Source organism: Symphalangus syndactylus, chromosome 10 (assembly GCF_028878055.3).
Source record: "Symphalangus syndactylus isolate Jambi chromosome 10, NHGRI_mSymSyn1-v2.1_pri, whole genome shotgun sequence".
In the NCBI taxonomy this organism is placed as follows: Eukaryota; Metazoa; Chordata; class Mammalia; order Primates; family Hylobatidae; genus Symphalangus; species Symphalangus syndactylus.
Window position 1 is genome coordinate 53,109,781 of NC_072432.2, and position 21,729 is coordinate 53,131,509.

General features: G+C 39.9%; 1 protein-coding gene across 3 annotated transcripts in view; it reads left to right on the top strand.

Annotated features, from left to right (window-relative positions):
* Positions 1–2,075: 2,075 nt before the first annotated feature.
* Positions 2,076–21,729, top strand: part of WDFY3 (WD repeat and FYVE domain containing 3) — a 303,634-nt gene continuing 283,980 nt past the window's right edge. Inside the window, exon 1 of one of the 3 annotated variants that reach the window (XM_055297102.2) lies at positions 2,076–2,110. The gene's annotated coding sequence lies outside the window, so the exon portion shown is untranslated. The remainder of the gene's footprint in view (positions 2,111–21,729) is intronic. The other 2 variants (XM_055297104.2, XM_063611171.1) reach the window with 2 other exon arrangements.

A 21,729-nucleotide genomic window follows, 5' to 3' on the forward strand; every position in this document is an offset into this window, starting at 1 on the left:
CCACATAGGTGCTTTGTTTTTAATAATTTATTTCAAAACGTATTGTACAATGCTGTCTCAAATACTTTATTTGGGTTTAAAAGACTTGTAGATGTTAGTATAGGTTGTTGATTTCAAATGGAAAAATTATTGGCATTGAAAGATGGCAATTGAGATCTTGAACCTAACTCGGTTAATTAAGGTTACTTCGTGAGGATTAAATATTAGAATTCTGCTCTGCCCCCCACCAAAGGATACTGGTATTTTTACTAAAATATATTTTTAGGTTTGTTTTGGCATATTCTTTTCAAAGATATTTGAAACTTAAATTGTTATAATTACAAAATCTTATATTTGAACTTTCAAAACATTACTCATTTTGAAGTAGAATCTAAAACTACATTTAAAAACATTTCTGCCCACATTTGGTCTGTTTATGGGACTAACCTTTGAACACACTAGTCTTATTTTGAAAGGGCAAGGTTTTTTTTTTTTTTTTTAATAGCCAGTGCCCCACAGAAGCAAAAACTGTGACCCCCCCTCCCCCACAAAGTGCTCACATATGTCATCTGTGTTAGCAATGTTACCTCCAACTTTGTTACCTTGGAGTAATTGACGAGTAAATCATTACAAATGGGTCCAACTCTAAAGGCAAAGTCGTCGAAAAGAAGAAAACAGCAAATCCAACTTGCCTTATGTTTATTAGAGGAAATCCGGAAACTTCTGTAGATTGCAGTGTTAGGAAAAACAAGTTTGTCATTACAGCGATGTTATGACCACTTCCCCACTCTTAACTCTGTTAAGGGAGTCCACTCTTAACTGCTGACTCAGTTTGTCTTCACTGCCAGAACTGAAGCGTGACCCAAATTGTCTACTGGGTTGAGTAGGAACAAACGGGCAAACTGATGATCACTTGGCAGTTCTAGGTTTACTAAAGGATACTTATTTGGTCTAAACACTGTTGGGACTGCAAAGGTATAAATAATGTCCCTCCCAGGAAGGAAAAGGAAAACCTAAAATTTTAGGCAACCGACTCAAGGTCACTGACGGAAGGCACCATTTGAGACCGAGCTCCTCAACTCCGGTCCCCTCACGGACCGAAGCCACACAGGAGAGCGTGCAGGAGTTTCGAAGCTGTGTAGTAAAATAGCTGGCGTGGGCAGTTCTTTTATACTCTGGCTAGAGTAAAATTAACGGAGCTTTGCGTTTCTCCATCGCCTCTGACAGCATCTAGCTAAAGGGTGTAGGGTTAAGGAAAGCGGAACCCACTTGTCCTTTCTCAGCTGAGTCCTTTCAGAAACTGAGACTGAGGAGGGTGAGCGCCGCGGAGAGGGGCAGGGGTGGGAGAGGAGAGAGGGGCGCGGGGCGGGGAAGAGGCGCGTCTGGAAGGCAGTGGGGAGAGGGACTGAGAGGAGTGGGGTTGAAGTCTAGCTGGGAGCATCCAGCGGCGCTGTCTGCAGACGGGGGCGAAGGCAGCCGCTGAGAGTGAGGGGAGAGCGGGAAGCCGAGGGAAGGGAAGGAAGTAAGGAAAGAGGAAGGAAAAGCAGGAGGGGGTAGAGGCTGAGCGGCTGCAATTTCTGCGGCCGGCTCAGTAGGAGGAGCAGGAGAGGAAAGAGGAGGATCCAGAGTCAGTCAGTCAGACAGCCAGCGGGAGGTGGAGAAAGCAGGAGGAGGAGGAGGAGGAGGAGGATTAAAGATGGCCACCAACAGCTGCGGGAAACGGCAACAAGCCCTCACTTTCCGGGATGGTCCCTGCGGGTCGGCCCGGCCTTGATGGAGAGAAGAAACCCGAGGAGCGCCGAGGCTGAGGCGGCGGCGGCGGCGGGGACCCAGCGAGGACGAGGACGCGGCGGAGCAGGGACGGGGGCAGGAGAAGGGAAAGGCGGCGGCGTCGCTGCCCCTGCCGCCTAGCACCGCTGCCTGGCCCGGCGGACCGGTTCCCATACCTCGCGGCCGCAGAATCGAGCTCGGGCCCCGGCCCCCGGCCCGCGCCGCGGGGCTCCCGGGCCCCGCTGCGGACGTCGCGCCGGTCGCCCCTTCCCCGTAGCCCGTGCGCCCCGGCGCGGAGCCCCGGCCCGCCGCGGTCCCGGCTCCCGGGCCCGGCCCGCCCGCGCCCTCCGCCGGCCCTCAGGTGAGTGCCCCCGCCATCCTCCCCGCCCCCCGCGCTCCGGGAGAGGCGGTGCTGCCTCGGCCCGGCGCGCCTGGCCGCTTTGTTCGTGCGGGGTGGAGGCGCTGCCCACTCGCGGCCCTGCGCCCGCTCCCCCTAGGGACAGGCCGCGGCCCAGCTGCTGTCCTCCCCAGGGTCCGCCTTGGCCGGGAGCCGCCGCCGCCGCCAGGGTGGGCGGCCTGGCCTTAGTCCTCCGCTGCGGCCTGGGGAGGGCGCCGTCGCGGTCGGGTCGGGGTCGGGGTCACGGGCGGCTGGCGGAGCGGAGCGGAACCGGGATATTTTGGGGGATAGGGGAGGAGAGGGCTGGACGTTACCTCTGGGAAGCAGTGGGGGCGTAACCTGGCGGCCCTGGCTCGCAGGGGTAGGGGATCAGGCCCTGGCCCCCCCGCTGCATCCCGCGGGGTCTCAGATCCCGGAGACCCCCGCACCTGAGCGCAGCCTAGCGCGGCCTCCATCCCTCGGGCGCTGTCTCCAGGGCTTCGGGCCTCTCCCCCTACGCCTTATGCTGGAAGCCCTTCGATTATGGAAGGAACCAGAGATGCTCCGGTTCTCTTGTACTGGGGATGTGGTGGCATCGCAAACATTCACAGTTACGGCGGGATTTAAAAAGCAGATGTGACCTTTCCAACCAAAGGCCATCTGGCTGGTGTTTGAGCCTCAGGTGCAGTTTTTCATTGATTTTTACCGTTTAATTCTGAGATCTGCAATATCAGGTCTTCCTTTCACAGAAACAATGTGATACAACCAGATTGAAAGGATATTTACTGCATATGTGAACCCTTGCATGGAGTTCCAGTACCTTAAAAATGGTTAAGTGTTTTCTGTGGGAAAATGGTGCTCATGCATACGAAAAACTATTTTTGTTCAGTAATGGTTGCCAACTGGTTTACTATGTAGTTTGAACACGAAACAATTAAACAGGAAAAACAAAACCCTATTCTTTGGGCTTTTTAAATAGTGGCATATTTCCAGGTTGGTATTTGGTAGCAGGTTGAGAACAACTGGTTTCGACTGTCAGGCGACATAACAAACATAACATAAAACAGAACCAAAAATATGCTAATTTATAGAAAAACATGTTGTATTAGTGCATAAGTCTAGTAAAAAAATCCCACTTTAAAAAAAATAAAACTTTATCATGAGACTCTTAAGTATAGGAATTAGGTTGGTATGTTTTTATGTTTAAAAATATATATTACATTAGAATTGAGAACTCGTCCTATGATATTTGAGCAATAGTAGAGTATGTTAATACTTTGAACCATTCTATCTCAAGCTGCTAGAAAGAGGTTTCTACTGCTAGTTGCTTTCCATGAGTTAAAATGGATTCATCTGAAATATATGCATGCTTTTGGTGGGTCACAGTGGGTCATGCCTGTCATCCCAGCACTTTGGGAGGCCAAGGCTGGGGGATCACTTGAGGCCAGTAGTTAGAGACCAGCCTGGGCAACATAGAGAAAACAATTTTTTTAAAGAAAAAAAAATGTTTCAAAGAATTTATATCACCTCCAAAAAGGAGGGATAAAATAGAAAATACGATGTTCTACTCTTGTATAATCTGTTTTTAAAAAAGTAAATGACAGTATAATATTTTAATATTAGTTGGATTCTCTGCTTTGAAGAGATTCTTAAATTCCACTGCTCAACTTTGCAATTTTAAAAGTTTACATCAGTTGTTCTTAATTTCTTTCTTTCTTTCTTTTTTCAGAGACAGGGTCTTGCCCTGTTGCCCAGGCTGGGGTGTAGTGGCACGATCACGGTTCACTGCAGCCTTGAACTTCTGGGCCCAAGTGATCCTTCCCCCACAGCCTCCCAAGAAGTTAGGACTACATGTGCATGCCACCATGCCTGTCTAATTTTTGTATTTTTTGTACAGATGAGGGCCTCCCTGTGTTGCCCAGGCTGATCTTGAACTCCTGGCCTCAAGTGATCCTCCTGCCTTAGCCTCCCTAAGTGCTGGGATTACAGGCGTGAGCCACCATGCCTGGCTTTTTTCTTAATTTCATGCATATACTTCTGAGGGTCCTTGGCTCCCCAGAAATCATATGCAGAATATAGCATATATTTGCATTTTTCCTAGATAAAGAGTCTGTTGGGTGATCACATTCTCAAAAGGATATGGCTGTGTAAAAGATTATGAACTTCTAGATATAAAATTAAAGAATAAATATTCCATATTTGGAAAGCTAAAATTTTAAAATTACATTTGATGATTTATGTCCTTCATTTCTGATTATGCCCTAGAAATGTTTGTGATTAAGAGTTTAGCACGTAGACATTGTTTCTAACACATTCTCATTTAAATCGAAGGAAAATATTAATCCCATTTTACAGATGGGGAAATAGAACAAGTTGTTTTAAAGTCATGCAAACACTGGTGGGCCAACATGTGAACCCAGACTGTCTGAAGTTAGAGCCAGCATTCATAACCAGCGTATACTAGACTTTGATTGGTAATACCATTTGATTGATGTTAAAATAAGTAATTGATGTTTTAGTTAGAATTGCGAAGTATATCTGAGATTATCATAGCATACAATATCATGAGGTTTTGGAGCCCTGGACTCCCAGTATGAACAGATCTTAATGGTACTAACCTCTGTTAATGACACTAGTCTGAAATCACACCCGAACTAGGGTCATTTCTACAGCATCCTTGGCAGGATCATCCACCTATGATTTTAGTATTTCCTGTGATTACGAATTTCCCCTCTCCTTTTTTTTTCTTGACCTTTTTTTTTTCTTTTGCGATAGAGTCTTGCTGTGTTGCCCAGGCTGGAGTGCAGTGACATCATCTGGGCTCACTGCAACCTCTGCCTCCCGGGTTTCAAGAGATTCTTGTGCCTCAGCCACCCAAGTAAGTAGCTGGGACCATAGATCCTCACCACCACGCCTGGCTAATTTTTGTATTTGTAGTGGAGACGGGGTTTTACCCTGTTGGCCAAGCTAGTCTCGAACTCCTGAGCTCAAGTGGTCTGCCTGCCTCTGCCTCCCAAAATGCTGGGATTACAGGCGTGAGCCACCATGCCAGGCTGTTTTTTTTTGTTTGTTTTTACATTTTAAATCTATATTTCTATTTATGTCAAGTCAAAATCTGCCTTCCTGATATTTACACTGATAAATCCAGTTCCCCCTTGGTGTGTGTGGTGTATTTATCATCCATGAAATGATTAAGAAATAAATGGCGACCGGGCGTGGTGGCTCACACCTGTAATCCCAGCACTTTGGGAGGCCGAGGCAGATGAATCACCTGAGGTCAGGAGTTCGAGACCAGCCTGGCCAATATGGTGAAACCCCGTCTCTACTAAAAATACTAAAATTAGCTTGGCATGGTGGTGTGCGCCTGTAGTCCCAGCTGCTCAGGAGGCTGAGGCAGGAGAATTGCTTGAACTGGGGAGGCGGAGGTTGCAGTGAGCCGAGATGGTGCCACCGCACTCCAACCTGGGTGACAGAGCGAGACTCCATCTCAAAAAAACAAACAAACAAAAAAGAAATGGCTCCTTCTTTAATTTTTTAGTGTAATGTTTATTGAAGCATAATTTACATGTAGTGAAAGTAAAAGTTTAACAAATGTCTATAATTGGATAGTCTCCACCACAGTCAAGACATAGAAAAGGATGTTTCTGTTACTCTAAAAGGTTCACTCATGCCCCGTCATGAGTCAGTCTTCTCCCTCTACACCCCCAGCCCCTGAAAACCATTAATTTAATTGATGCTCTTGAAGTTTTATCTCGTCTAGCATATATAAATGGAATTATACATTATGTAGCCTTTTGTGTTCCCTTGCACTTAGCATAATACTTGATATTTATTAAGTTGTTACATGTGTCAGTAGTTTGTTCAGTGATGTGCTGGGAAAAGTCTTAACAACATACTCTTCAGCAAAAAAAAAAGAATCTCTGATTTGTAGCATTTGCTAATCGTTGTAGTGTAAACACTCTCACTATGGCCTAAATTAAGCTACCGGCTCACAGAATTCCTGAAAATTTAACAATGGGCTCCCATGAGCTGCTACCAGCCAGCTCCAGCACAGTTCCTTTTTTTGTTGAGTAACATTGTTTTACACCAGGGTAACACAATTTGTTCATCCATTCATAAAGTGATAGATATTTGAGTTGTTTCTAGTTTTGGTAAAATATGAATAAAGCTGCTATAAACATTTGCATACATGTCTATGTGAGGGACAAAAATGTTCGGTTTTCTTGAGTGAATACCTAGGAGTGGGATTTTTGGGTCCTAGGATAAGTGTATATTTATTAGTATCAGTAACCTTTTTATTGAACTACTGAATTGTTTTCCTAAATGGTGATATCATTTTACATTCCTACAGCAATATCTGAGAGTTTCAGTTGCTTTACATCTTTATCAGCACTTGGTATTGTCAGTTATTAAAACTTTAGCCACTTATTATATGTGTAGTGATCGCCTTTAAATTTTTTTACTCTTATTTTCAGTAGTGTTTAGACTCAACATAGAAAGTTTATGATAGATGTTTCTAAAAAAATAATTTTCTTTAGCTTGGGCATCAGTTATGATCTCACTATGAAGGAAGGCTGCAGCCTTTAAAGGCTGTTTATTGAGTTTTTACTGTGCACTCATCTTCCATGTTGTTAAAATTACTTTTTGTAAAGGAATAATCGTTAGGGAATTCTAATGCTTAGCTGTTAACAATTTAAAAAATGAACCATTTTAAACAGGTAGATAAAGCTTTGTTTAAAAAATTAGAATTAAAACATTTATCGTAAAGAATTTTTTTTTTCAATTTTTACTTGGACTTAAAGGGAAAAAAAAGATTCTTTGTGGCTCCCTGTATGCCAACAATTTGCTTTGATGTGATTTCACCAAGTTCTGTAAACTCATTGAATTGTTCTTTATTTTAAAATCTTGAGGACTGTCAAGTTAGTTACTACTCTTTCTGAAACCACAGTATCAAAATTTTTTTTTTTTTTTTTTTTTTTTTTTTTTTTTTTTTTTTTTTTTTTTTGAGACAGAGTCTTGCTTTTGTTGCCCAGGCTGGAGTGCAGTGGCATGATCTCGGCTCACTGCAGCCTCCACCTCTCGGGTTCAAGCGATTCTCCTGCCTCAGCCACCCAAGTAGCTGGAATTACAGGCATCCGCCACCATGCCCGGCTAATTTTTGCATTTTTAGTAGAGACAGGGTTTCACCATGTTAGCCAGGCTGGTCTCAAATTCCTGACCTTGTGATCCGCCCGCCTCGGCCTCCGAAAAGTGCTGGGATTGCTGTGCCTGGCCAAAATCTGTCTTTGAAATTTCATGTAGTGTTAGTGTGGACAAAGGATTAAATTACACATACCTCATATCAACATTTAATTTTCAATAGTAAAATACTGGGTTGCCCCGCTGGAATAAGATATCATTCATTCAGAAGGTGATATGAAATAAAACCCTTAGAAGAGTAACCTGCCAGGTGCAGTGGCTCAAATCTGTAATCCCAGCACTTTGGGAAGCCAAGGCGGGTGGATTGCTTGAGCTCAGAAATTCGAGACCAGCCTGGGCAACATAGTGAGACCCCTTCTTTTTTTTTTAAAATAAGAAGAGTACCTTGTAAAATACACAGTCATGTTAGACTGTAAATAAGAATAGCTATATTCACAGTTTGAGTACCTCATAATAATGAAAGATGTTTGTTTAAACATCTCAACAGTTCTCACAGAAAATGGGTAATTTGTTCGGTCATTGATTCATACATTTGTTTGTATACATACACGAATATCTTGTGCATGTAGGATTCAAGGCCCTTATCATGATAGAGCTTACAGTTGAGTGGAAGAGACTGTTGAATAGGGTATCACGTGAGGTGTGGATGCTGTAGGTAGGTACATATGGTGCGGAGGTGGGGTGGGCTTGGAACTCAGACTTCAAAGTTTGGAAGGACTACCAGGAGGAAGCATTGTCTTCATTGAGAAATCTGGAGGTTGAGTAGTTAGGGGAAGTGGCTGTGTAGCATTAATAGAATGTGCAGTTATCCAGAGATGAGAGAAAATGCAAATAGTAAACATATCAGGAATATTATTTTCAAATAACAGGCCTCTAAAGCCTACATTTCTTGCTCCTACCCAATCTCAGTTGAATTTAGGAAGGTTAATGGGAAGTAAAACTAGGGTAAAAACCAAAAAAGCAAACATTTACTATACTATTGAGGTATTTTTTGGTAGTTTGCTTATTTCTAACATTCATAGACTGACATAATTCGATCATATTATCTTTGAACTTATCCCCAGATCTTGTAAGAAGCATTAATATAGATAAGATTATAGCCTTCCTTTTTAACATTTAGGCTAACTCTCATCTAATACTGTAACGTTTATTCCTAGTTAAGTGTATTTGATTTTTATTGCTGCCATGAAGTTCATCAAGTTTTGTTTGTGTGACAAGTATTAATGACATCTGAACCACTAATTTTATGCTGGGATATGTCCAACTGCTAGTTTAGACATATCTGCTGAGATATTTACACAGGCATGTCAACCTCAGCATGGCCCAAATGTAACTCATAATCTTTCTTCCAAAATGTATTTTCTTCTCCCATCTCCTCAGCTTGAATAAATGCTGTTAGCACCTGTTCTGTCACTAGATTGAGATTGGCAGTCATCATCCACTCCTCAGTCTTCCTCACGTCTCACATTTAATTAAGCATCAGGTCCAATTGTTTTTATCTTCTAAATGTTTATCGTTTTCAACCTCCACCTGCCAGAAGACAATTTTGGGGCCTGTATTTCCCTGCTGAAGTATTAGAGAGGTCTTTTAAATATTCTCCTTAACTTCAGTCTCACGTGTTCTCATAGATTACCCTCACACTCTTTGCAAAATGAGTTGTTTTTTCTTTGTTTTAATTTTTTAAAATGTGAAATTGTGGTCTTTCCAGTATACCTTTTTGTTTTTCTGCTTAAAATTCTTGAATAGATCTTAAGTCATTATCAAAGAGGCGCTAAAACATGGGGTTGTAGTCTATAAAAAACTCTTTGTAACCTGGCTCCAGCTTCTCCAGTCTCATCTCTGACAGCCATTCATTTGTTCATTTTTAAAAAAAGATTTGAGTGTCTGCTGTCTGTTAGGCACAGTGCTAGGTGATAGAGCTATATCAAGGAGCTTAAATTCTAGTGGCAAGGGGGATAGATAACAAGTATTACTATTGTCGACTGTACTGTCAATAACTGTCAGTTATTATAATACATAGTACATTATATACTATATTATATTATTATAGTATAACTGTCAGTGACATCATACAATCATTGGGGTGCTAAAGTATGGGTGGGATTGCCATTTCTAGAGGTCTGGCTCAGAAGGCCTCTCTGTAAAGGTCCATTTGAAGAGATTTGAGGCAGCCAAGGGAGTGAGAATTGTAGGACTGAGAGAAGAGCAAGTGCTGAGGCTCTGAAGCAGGGTGCTTGGCACATTCGCAGAACAATAAGGGGTTGGCTGGAAGGAGGTGAACCATGAGGTCAAGGTGGTGGAGGTGTCATTAGTCTTGGGTAGGCCAGTGTTAGGACTTTGACTTCTGAGCTCAGTGTGTTTGAGCCTAGACTGCATCCTCTGCATGGTAGAGATGCATTCCTGTCTCCTACTTGAAGCTTTTGAAGTATGCCATGCTCTCCTGCCCCTGAGCCTTTCTTTCTACCTGGAATAGTGCTTAGGTTATCCCTCCTGGATGTTCCCTTAGCACTCTTGGTTGTACTCCTATTATGAAACTTAATAGCTGGTTTATTTGTCTCTCCTCCTAGGCTGAGGTCTTGGATGGGAGGAACTGGAATTAAAAAAAAAAAAAACTTCTGAATTTTTATTTCATTGAATTAATGTTTGTTGAATTATAGAACTGCTTAAACATAGGATTAATCATTGAAAACTGGGTAGGAGATGCCAACCACATTGCTTAGCAACTGCTAGTTCATGTGGACATGGAATCTGTTTTGCTGACCACTGTGCATTTAGTGCTGGTGCAATGAGCTATACACAGTAGGTGCTCAGTAAATACTTGGTAAATGATTGAGTGCACATTCCTGTACCAGCCTCTGCCTTTTCCGCTGCTTCCCTGAAACCCATGGGTTAAATGAACCCAAAATCCCTTAATGTTTCCTGGCAGCCCTATCTTTCTAGTCATCTTATGTGCAAGAAATACCAAATACTTAGAGATGCATTCTTTCACCATAAATAAATGTAGTAATAAAGAAATACAGTAGCAAAGAAATGTGGAAATAATTTATCTCCAAGTTAAATAAATAAAGTTCATTGCAGAATGTTTTGGCTCATTCGCACTTCTGTTTTTCTTTCTTTGGTTGGAATTTTTTCAGGTTAATTTATTACTTGGCCCCCAAATCTTTAATAACTATAACACTAATAGATCTAGAATATCAGTTCTATAAACTACTGAAAACATGAGTCCTGCAGAATGTGAAAAGCCCAGCACCAGAAATAAGTTAATGATATTTCTTCATGTGTTTCATTTGGTTGAACAAGGAAGTACTAGTTGATTTATTTACTTGACTGCACTGGTGCAGGGCTTTGGGATTTTTGAGTCTATAAGTATCAGGCCTTACCATGGACCTTTCAGGGACCCCTGAGACATCTAGGTATCATTAGGGTCATAAAACTGTGACCATTAACTTCAAATTCCCCAGTTCTTGTCGCAGGCTTCCATGTCCTGTCTGACCCCATTACCTTCACGTCTTTGAACCTTCAGAGAAGGGACATTGAGATATATTAAGTACTGTATCTGCAGAAGATGTAAGACTTGAGGCAAAACATTAAAGCAATGTCTGTTAGTGATATGAGTCACTTACCTCTCATTTTTGTTTAATCAGAAATTACTGTGTCCAATAGATTGTGTATAATAGATGATAAAATATTGGATTATTGATCTTCCATAGCGTTACAGTCCATTGTGAGAAGTCTCATTATGATATGCCTTGTAGTTTTTGTTTTTTTTTTTTTTTGGTATATGAAATACTTTCTATCTGTTAGCCCACTTAATGCGGGCATATATATATATTGACCAACTAAACTGTAATTTCACTAAAGTGCTGAGATTTTGTTTTCAGTTTGGGGTTTTGTTGCTGTTTTAATGCTTATGCCTGAGTTGGGCCTTGGTTTTATATCTCTATAAAGTGGTCTCACTATTAAATAAGCACATTAGTTTTCTCAACTCCAGGAAAATTATTAATGATTTTCTTAGGTCTGTGGTTTCTTCCATAAAGGTTATTTTTTTTTTTAAAGAAAACTTTTGTCACCTGCTTCTATTCATGTATTAGTATATTTGTGTATAATATATGATTTAGCTTAATAATATATCATTGTTTTGTGATATTTCACAAAAGAACACCATGGTTATCAAGTGCTGCAGTAATTAAGCAAGCTCAAGGCTTGGAGGTGTATGGAGACAACCTTTTTATCATTATGCTGATCCAATAGCAGATACTTGTAAGCCTTAAAAAAACTGAAGCCCTACTTAGTAAAGATAACTGACATAGGTGGTACTGTAATAATGTATTTTGATGAAGTTGCAAGCTTAGATTGGGAACTTTGTATCAACTAGGTACATATGAAGCCCCAGTGGATTTAAAGTATTGTTTTTGGGATTTTAGAGGACTATAAATGAGTGAGGATTTTAAAAAATAATTACAGTTGTTTGATTCTTTTGTGAATGGCCTAATCCCTTTAAAGTATTCATTAGTACTACCTATAAAAGATTAGTGCCTATTGATAATGGCACTTCAGAGGCCCAGAAATTAAAAGACTCTTGTTCTTCCCTTGCAAGTAGAGAGCTGTGTCTTTGGGCAGGACCCCTAGCCTGTCTGGTCTCTGGTTCTTCATGCATTGGCTCTCCTTTCCACTCTGGGTCCTTGAAATAATAGCGATCATTGAGTTCTGACATGGATTCTTTCAGCTTTCTTCAGTTTCTTAAGCCTTTGGTACCTGTGTTACGAGTGGAGATCAGGTGACAGGGTGATTTTTGACATGTTGTAATTGGTATGTTGTCAACACTTGATGAATCAGCTGCCCCGCCGATTAATACCAGGCCCAGCTTCCTCTTCCTGTATGATGTTTCTTCCTAGCATGTTTCCTTCTGTTCTCCAGCCAATGTAGACTTAAAGGACGCCAACTTATTTAATATTAGCCTAAGGAAAGTAGGAATTTGATACATAGCTGTTATTTGGTCTATTAAAAAATTATGCCAAGATTATTTTGTTATGTGCTATTTTTTTTCAAGGGACAACTGATTTGTTTATCTGCACATTAACTTGTAGTTTTATTGCCTTGCTCTGAGTAAAACATCCACACACATAAATTTCACTTTATAAGTTGAATAACTCAGGAGGTGATTAATTATCCTGCCTAGGATTCAACACTTTAAATAGAATTTCCACAAGTATTTTCTCAAAATATTCGTTACTTAGTACATGTTAAGTGTTTGAATTTAGAAAAACAATTTAATTTACCTGTTTTAATTTCTCCAACACTTATTAAAGATGCATTACCTTATTGATTTTTTGTAATTTTTAATTTTGAAATAATTATAAACTTGGGAAATTGCAAAAATAGTATAGCGCTCCATGTACTCTTCACCTTTCTTTCCCAATTAGTAATATATTATAATAACTATAGTATAATAACTGATTTATATTTTATTAATAAAAGCATAGTGACCTTATTTTGAAAAATGTTGGAAAATACAAGAATGTTGGTATTTTTGTCCTCTTCAGAGGGTGAAGATGTTCGTGTATACAAATTCAGATCTGTGCCTTTTGTCCGTCCGTAGGCAGCCGGCCCAGGGTATGTTTCTTCCCTGCATTTCCTGTAAGAAGAGCAACAGGTAACTAGACAAATGGCTGATTATTTCCACAGGGTAATTCATTCACAGCCCTAGATATAGTCATGTAAAAATTTTAATTACATGGCATTCTTAATTCCTCTTTACTGTTCTTCTTTATTTAGTCACTACTATATTCGCTTACTGGGAGCTTCCGCTCCCTTTTTTTTTTTTTTTTTGAGACAGAGTTTCGTTCCATCACCCAGGCTGGAGTGCAGCGGCAAGATCTCGGCTCACTGCAACCTCTGCCTCCCGGGTTCAAGCAATTTTCCTGCCTCAGCCTCCTGAATAGCTAAGACTACAGTCATGCCACCCTGCCTGGTTAATTTTTGTATTTTTTGCAAAGACGGAGTTTTGCCATATTGGCCAGGCTGGTCTTCAACTCCTGAGCTCAAGTGATCCACCTGCCTCAGCCTCCCACAGTGCCAAAATAACAGGAGCAAGCCACTGTGCCCGGCCACTGGGAGCTTTCTTAACATGTAACAAATAAAGCAAGAAATATTGAGCAGTTAGCCAAAGATTATTTATTAAGTATCTGCTGTCACTGTGCTGATTCTAGAGAGAGTTTGGAAAAGTTAATAGTGCAGCTAAATAAGCAGCTATACAACATTATCAGACATTGTGTAATATATTTCAGCAAATTTTATTTTCTCTCTAGACACATAATGTAGGAATATGATTGACTTTCAGTAAACATTTGTTGAGTGAATAAATATAAATAGACAGTAAATATGTTGTGAGAAAATTAAGAAAATAAATGTTCACTATTACTCTGAGGAACTCTGACTGTTTACTAAAAATGAAAGAATGATAATATGTGTTTTATTACGTTTCTTTTTTCTGTTCACCCTAGAAATCCCTATAAATTTATAGATAAATTTATAGTCAGATTTCTTTGTTTAAAGCCTGGAGTCTTTTTGTGTCTCTTTGACTCTACAGTCCAAGTTCTTTCCCCATGGCATTGCCCATTAAAACACAGTATTAGGTGATTTAGATGATAAATGCCATAGTTGAGTAAATAAATATGAAATAAAAATAAACTCTGTATCAGTTATTTGTAGAACAATCATTATGTATTGATTGCTTAATAATTTTATCTAGCTTGATTTATTTGTGTAATGAGTAGGGACTAAATTAGATCAAGTATCAGGGATTAAACTTGCTACCTGGGAACCTAGTTCTTATTTCCCAAAATGATGACCCTATGTAAATAGACTCTCAAGTGATGTTAGGATATATAATAATAATTCTGTAAGCTTTTTTTTTCTAAAGATGATAACATACTTTATTGTGATTGTGCTGGGTATCATGGGTAATATGCGTGGATGCTTTACACATGGGTAGTTCTGCCGTCAATAAGTTTATAACATAGTGGAGATAAGATAGGTAGATATATAATTGAATGGTATTTGATGAGTGAGAGGTACAGAAGTGCTATGGACACTTAATGAGTAGAAAGATTATTTTTGGTTGAACTGATTAAGAGAACCCTAAGGTACGATGTTTGATCTGTGTATCAGGGGGATTGATCAAATTTCCTTGGTGGGAATTGTGAAATTTATTTATATCAAAATTATAGGACATATAAAATTTATAGATTTCACTCTCAGTGAATCAGAACAGGTTTTTTGGGGAAAAATATTAGCCCAAATATAATATTTAAGTAAAGAAGAAAAGGATTAGGAATAATGTAAGATACTTAGGAAAAAAAATACTTACAATATGAAAATCTTACTCTTGCTCCTGAAGCATTTTACAACTAGGTCATCATAAAAATTGTACTAAGTATGACTTCCCTAGCATGTATTCTTTTTAAAAAAAATACATTTTATTGTGTATATTTAAGATATTCACATGATGTTATGAGATAACATAAGTAGTAAAATGTTTACAATGGTGAAACAAATGAACATATCTATCATCTCACATAGTTTCCCATTTTTCCCTTGTGTCAAGAGCAGCTATGACCTGCTCATTTGGCAAAAATCCTGAATATAGTACATTGTCAGTTAATGAGATCTTTAGATTTGTTCATCCTGCATATATACTATTTTGTATCGAGACACCTCTCCCATTTCCTCCCCGCAACCCTGACCCTCATAACTAGTTTTATTCCCTGTCTCTGTGAATATTTGACCTTTTTTTTTTTTTTGATACCAGATATAAGTGAGATCATGCAATATTTTTCTTTTGGTGTCTGGCTTATTTCACATAGTGTAATATCCTTCAGGTCAACTCATGTGGCAAATGACAAGATCTCCTTTTTTTAAGGCTGCGTAATATTCCATTTTTTATATATATACCATAGTTTCTTAATCCATTTGATAGTTGAGGGATACCAAGGTTGTTTCCATACTTTGGCCATAATGAATAATGCCACAGTGAACATGAGGAATGCATCTATTAGAGGTGGTGATTTCATTTCCTTTGTGTATATACCCAGAAGAAGGGTTGTTGGGTTATAGGTAATTCTAGTTTTAATTTCTTTAGGACCCTGCATACTATTTTCCATAATGGCTGCACCAATCTACCATGTATGCTTTTTAAGTTTCATCTGCTACATTAATGACAGATGTAATTTATATATTTCACTTAATTTGCCAAATCCAGAAATATTTTTTTTTGGTCAAGATGAGTATTAATTTATTTTGCGATTTTATTTTTTGAAGTTGCAATGTTTAAATTATTTCTGAGTGGAATAGCGTTGAAAAAAATTTCTTGATGTTGTGGAGTTCAGCATTGCTGAGTGGTAGCTGTCAGTGGCAGGCTTTAAAGAATAAGCTGGAGGAAGAAGGGAAAGTAAGATGTTGGTGAATGGCAACACGATGAGAGGAAAGCAAAAACAAGACAGAGAAAATAAAAGTTCTATATAAAGGGGTGTTGTTTTTGCCTCAGGTCATTCAGTATAGCAGATGGTACATTGTACCTGGTCAAACCTGAAGCATTTCTGAAAGCTAATTTCTTTGTCAAACCTATAGAGAGCAGAAAATCTTTTGAGTTTGCTTCAATAATATTAATGAAAAATGGTGTCATACATTCTTTTATGTTCTCCACCTCTTTTTCCACAGAGACCTAGATTTATATCTGAGTCACCAGAGTAAATAAGTTCAGTGATTCCCAGCTTGTCTTAGGTTGCATAACCACCACATGGATTGGCATAGATGTTTTTACTTTCAGGAAGATGTAGGGAAGCCTGTCAAGACATGGCAGCTGCTGAAAATGCATTAAGGCCAGTACTACCACTGATAGGTATTTGTGTGGTTGGGGCAGGGCAGGGAAAAGTTGTACTGCATTGCTTTTCTGAGGTGATAGTACTTGTGATCTCTATTCATAGCTTGGAAAAGAGTATTGTGTCTTTCTTAGAAGGCTGATTTTTCTTTCTCTGTGGATTTTCTTGCACTTTCAGTTTTCTCAGACTGACTAAAACTTTCATCAAAAATCAACTACTTTTTGACTGTGGCTTGCCAGTGTTGAAAGATGTTTAAAAGTCTCCTCATATTCCAGCCTTTCTTCTTCCTAGTCTGCTTGTTGACACCCACTTTAGCACAGGGTTTAATAGTGGCTTTGCCTATCCTGATGTCATCTGGCAAAGCATCATTCCAGTCCAATGAAGATTTTGTTTGGCAAGCACTATTTTAATAGAAGAAAATTGGTTGCATTGCAGTATCTAATTGTTACTTTGGTTTTGTGATTTAACATCAGGCATGGCTTACGTTCACATCTGTGTGCTTTTTTGAGTTTTGTTAAAGTTTAGAAGTGATTTTACTACATAGCATGTGTGGCATGTTGTTGAGATATAGATATATATCATACTTCTAAGTAGCAAAAGTAAGTATTGTGCACAGGCTTCGAGTTAGATTTTTTTATATTACATCATCTGTTATCATTTAAAGGATCAATACAAATTGTATTTTTATTTAAAATTTTTACAGATGGTAAAGTAATTAAATTAGTAAAGACTGCTCTGGCATCAGATAATCTGTTTTCTTCATGAGAGTTCAACCCACTGTGACTTCTGTTACAAAGGAAAGCATGTCTGCGAAAAGCAATTTTGAAGATTTTTGTATGTTCATGTTGATGGAAAAAATATGATAAAAACAAATGAAGAAAATGGAAGATAAACATGTTGACCAGTAACTCATTCCCAGATGCCTGAAATACGGAGAAGTCCTATTCAAATAAACAAGTAATAAAATGGATTTTTAAAAGATAAATATTAAGCATCCTGTGAGGAAAGGGTCATAGGAATATAAAATTAGAATACAGGTAAATAATTGCCTGGGAAAAGGGAAAGAGTACATGAAATTAATCCCCTATGTGAGATGCATTTTGCATTGTGTTTATTAATGAATAGGGAGTAGTTTTTGGAAAAAGTGAGTTTCTTAGCACTTACATTACACTTTGTCTCCTTAGAGTAAGGCCCTCCCTAGTAATTGACATTCTGCAGTGATTGTATTGCAGTTTAAGCTGAGTACATTTGACACTTCTTTACTAACCATCTAAACTCTTGATTTACTTTTTCATTCAGTGTGTTTATTCAGTGTCTACTTTGTGTGCTGAAACTATTTTTTTTTTTTTTTTTGAGATGGATTTTCCCTCTGGCACCCAGGCTGGAGTGCATTGATGCTATCTCCGCTCACTGCAACCTCCACCTCCTGGGTTCAAACAATTCTCCTGCCTCAGCCTCCCAAGTAGCTGGGACTACAGGCGCGTGCCACCACACCAGGCTAATTTTTTGTATTTTAATAGAGACGAGGTTTCACTGTGTTAACCAGGATGGTCTTCATCTTCTAACGTCATGATCCACCCACCTTGGCCTCCCAAAGTGCTGAGATTCCAAGTGTGAGCCACTGTGCCCGGCTGAAATTATTAAGATGATGAGATGCTGTTACTTCTTTCAGAGAGTTCATATACTAGTTTAGCCCATATTAAATAATGTAACCTTTTTTTTTTTAATTAAACTTTAAGTTCTGGGATACATGTGCACAACGTGCAGGTTTGTTACATAGGTATACATGTGCCATGATGGTTTGCTGCACCTATTAACCCATCATCTGGGTTTTAAACTCCTCATGCATTAGGTATTTGTCCTAATGCTCTCCCTCCCCTTGCCCCCCAATCCCCGACAGCTCCCGATGTGTGATGTTCCCCTCCCTGTGTCCATGTGTTCTCATTGTTCAACTCCCACTTATGAATGAGAACATGTGGTGTTTGGTTTTCTGTTCCTGTGTTAGTTGCTGAGAGTGATGTTTTCCAGCTTCATCCATGTCCCTGCAAAGCACATGAACTCATTCTTTTTTATGGCTGCATGGTATTCCATGGTGTATATGTGCCACATTTTCTTTATCCAGTCTATCATCAATGGACATTTGGGCTGGTTCCAAGTCTTTGCTATTGTGAATAGTGCTGCAATAAACATACGTGAACAGCATCTATTTTTGAGATGTCATTGGCTTTCCACCTTAGCCACAGTATTTAGAATTCTTTATTATCTACTGCACTTGTTCTTACTGCAGTTCTGTTGGCTTATAAGGGCCTGAGGTAAATATATTTACTTTTGTCCTTGAATCTTTGGCTACTTGGTGGTTTTTTTGGCGGCGATCCCATCTGTGGCTTGATCATTAGTTAGGAATCAAGGTTGTAGAGAAAGCCAGCAGAGGAAACAACTTTATTAATGATGGTGTAATATTAATAACAAAACTAGATTTTGGAGAAAGTGATAGGAGTCCCATTTTTTGGCACTAAGGAGAATTAGAAATTGAGTAAGTTTCATAGAGAAGAATTCAACATTGATCAGAAGAGGCACTGATTTATGTGACTAGATATATATACTCTTTCATTGCTCTGATGTACCTTAAGCTTTGCATTACGAAATTGCTCCTAGAACTCTTGGGAATCAGAAGGCCTTTTCAATATGCTATAATCTAGAACCTATTTACAAAATGTAATGTAGTCATTGTCATTTCTCTCATTTTAAAATTTACCTGGTGATTGAAAAATAAATTTGCGTGTGTAAATGTGTGGGATTCTCTCCTATATTATGTTATTGTTTTAATTGTACTATACTGCCAAGTTTCCAGCTTATGCCATTTAGAAAATAACTTTTTTCTTTTGTATATTTTCTATATTTTAAAATTCTGTGAGCTTGCTTACTTTTTCCATATCTCAAAATTTGATAGAGCTTTGTTGTATTTGTGACATGGGAGCACATGGCCAAGTTGTAGAGTAGGGCAGAGGTAACTATTATGCAGGACAGACTAGAATCAGTTCACATTTAAGGTATAGTGCTGCATGTTAAGGTCAATCTAACCTTAACTACAGGCGCTGAGGAAAAGTTCTTTTTGGTAGGCCATGCCAGGGGTAGAACAGCCAGAGAATAATTCAGTCAACCTATTAATGGGAATTCAAGGGGAAGAAGCATATGGAATCTGAAATAGGAGGGTGTGTGTGTGTAAATGACGAAATGAATGCAAACATACATGCTTGTATATGTATGAGTGGCCACCAGAAAATTCTGTCTGCAGGCACTGGACGCTAGCTATCAGTGCTTGGGATTGGGAGTGGTAATTTAAAGTAGACTTCTCAGTCCTAGGAAGAGAAAAGCCAGGAAGGGATCAGCCTAGGGACCTCCAAAAGTGTCTAAGCAGAAGCTTAGTTATAATAGCTGAGCTATAAACAGGGCAAGGACAGCAGAAGGGGAAGGAGTAGAACAGGCTAGGCATCATAACGAGCTAGAAATCCTAACTGTCTAATCTGCAGTAAGAAGGCTGGGTAATGTTAGTGATGACTTGATCCAGAATTAAAGATTGGGGCAAAACTGCGAAAACATCTTCTATCATAAGTCCGTATTGGTGATCTAGGATTTAAGTGGCAGGAAAGCCAGGCACTTGGAGAGTAGAGACAGGCTGGGCTTGACATTCTTTGATGAACTACTAAGTATCTTTTTTTTTCTATATACTATTAAGTATTGTTGATCAGTAATCATTTAGTCTGCTTTATTGGCATTGGTATGGCATCACGAGATGCAAAGAACTGCTGATGCCTCATAGTAACGTCTTAACAGGGAACTGCTGCTAAAACCAACAAACTTAAACACTGAAGTAAATATGCTTTCTTGTGAAGTAGGAGGATATGAAAAAGCATGTTAGGCATGAGGGTTCTCATGTCACACTTTGGAAGGCAAAATAACCCTTTAGGAATTTATTTTCTGAGTTGGGTAGGAGGAAGCAAGGAAAATGCATGATTATGATAAATTGACCTTAAAATGAGAACCCCCAGACCTTTCATTTACTTCCTATAAGAAGTTATAGTAGCATTTTTTTGGTTGCAGTCAGTTGACACTTACTAGCTTGAGGAGGGGAAAAGGAATTAATGGGACTCATACTGGGAATGGAATGATGGATTGAACAAGTGGGTCTTGAACAGAAGAAATCAGAGTTGCTTTGAGGATCTCATTAGCAGGAATTTTATTTATTTATTTATTTACTTTTGAGACAGAGTCTCACTCTTTCATCTAGGCTGGACTACAGTGGCATGATTATGACTCACTACAGCCTTTACCTTGCAGGCTCAAGTGGTCCTCCCATCTTAAGCCCCTGAGTAGCTGGGACTTCAGGCACATGCCACCATGCCCGGCTAATTTTTTTTTTTTTTTTTTTTTTTTGGTAGATGTGGGGTTTTTTGATATGATGCTCAGGCTGGTCTTGAACTCCTGGACTCAAGCGATCTGACTGCCTTGGCTTCCCAAAGTGCTGGGTTTACACATGTGAGCCACTGCGCCCAGCCTAGCAGGAATTTTTATTTTATTTTATTATTATTATTATTATTATTATTTTGAGACAGATTCTCGCTCTGTTGCCCAGGCCGGAGTGCAGTGGCACAATCTTGGCTCACTGCAACCTCCACCTCCCGGGTTCAAGCGATTCTCCTGCCTCAGCCTCCCGAGTAGCTGGGACTACAGGCCTGTGCCACCATACCCGGCCAATTTTTTGTATTTTTAGTAGAGACAGGGTTTCACCATGTTAGCCAGGATGATCGATCTCCTGACCTGGTGATCTGCCCGCCTCAGCCTCCCAAAGTGCTGGGATTATAGGCGTGAGTCACTGCGCCCGGCCCCTAGCAGGAATTTTTATACCTTCTTCCTAGACTCCTGCTATTAAGGTGACTTTGCTGTAAAGATTTAGTCTCTCTCTGCCTTGCATCTTCAATTTATATATTCCATCAAGAAAGGATTAAATTGGCCGGGTGCGGTGGCTCACGCCTGTAATCCCAGCACTTTGGGAGGCCAAGGCGGGTGGATCACGAGGTCAGGAGATTGAGACCATCCTGGCTAACATGGTGAAACCCCGTCTCTACTAAAAATACAAAAAAAATTAGCCAGGCTTGGTGGCGGGTGCCTGTAGTCCCAGCTACTCGGGAGGCTGAGGCAGGAGAATGGCGTGAACCTGGGAGGCAGAGCTTGCAGTGAGCGGAGATTGCGCCACTGCACTCCAGCCTGGGCAACAGAGCGAGACTCCATCTCAAAAAAAAAAAAAAAAAAACGAAAGGATTAAGTTAGCCTCGTTCAGATCAGGTGTCTGTCTGTACTAGAGCCAGGGTATGCAGAGTTATGATGTATAGCACGCCAGGAATATACCTCGGTGCTGGGGGTCGTTCCCAAAGAAGGGGAGGTCAATAGCTGGGCAGCCCTCCTGGGTGTCTAGAACATGTCACTCTTTGGTAGCTTAACCACTGCTTTTCCTGTCTCTTTCCCTTT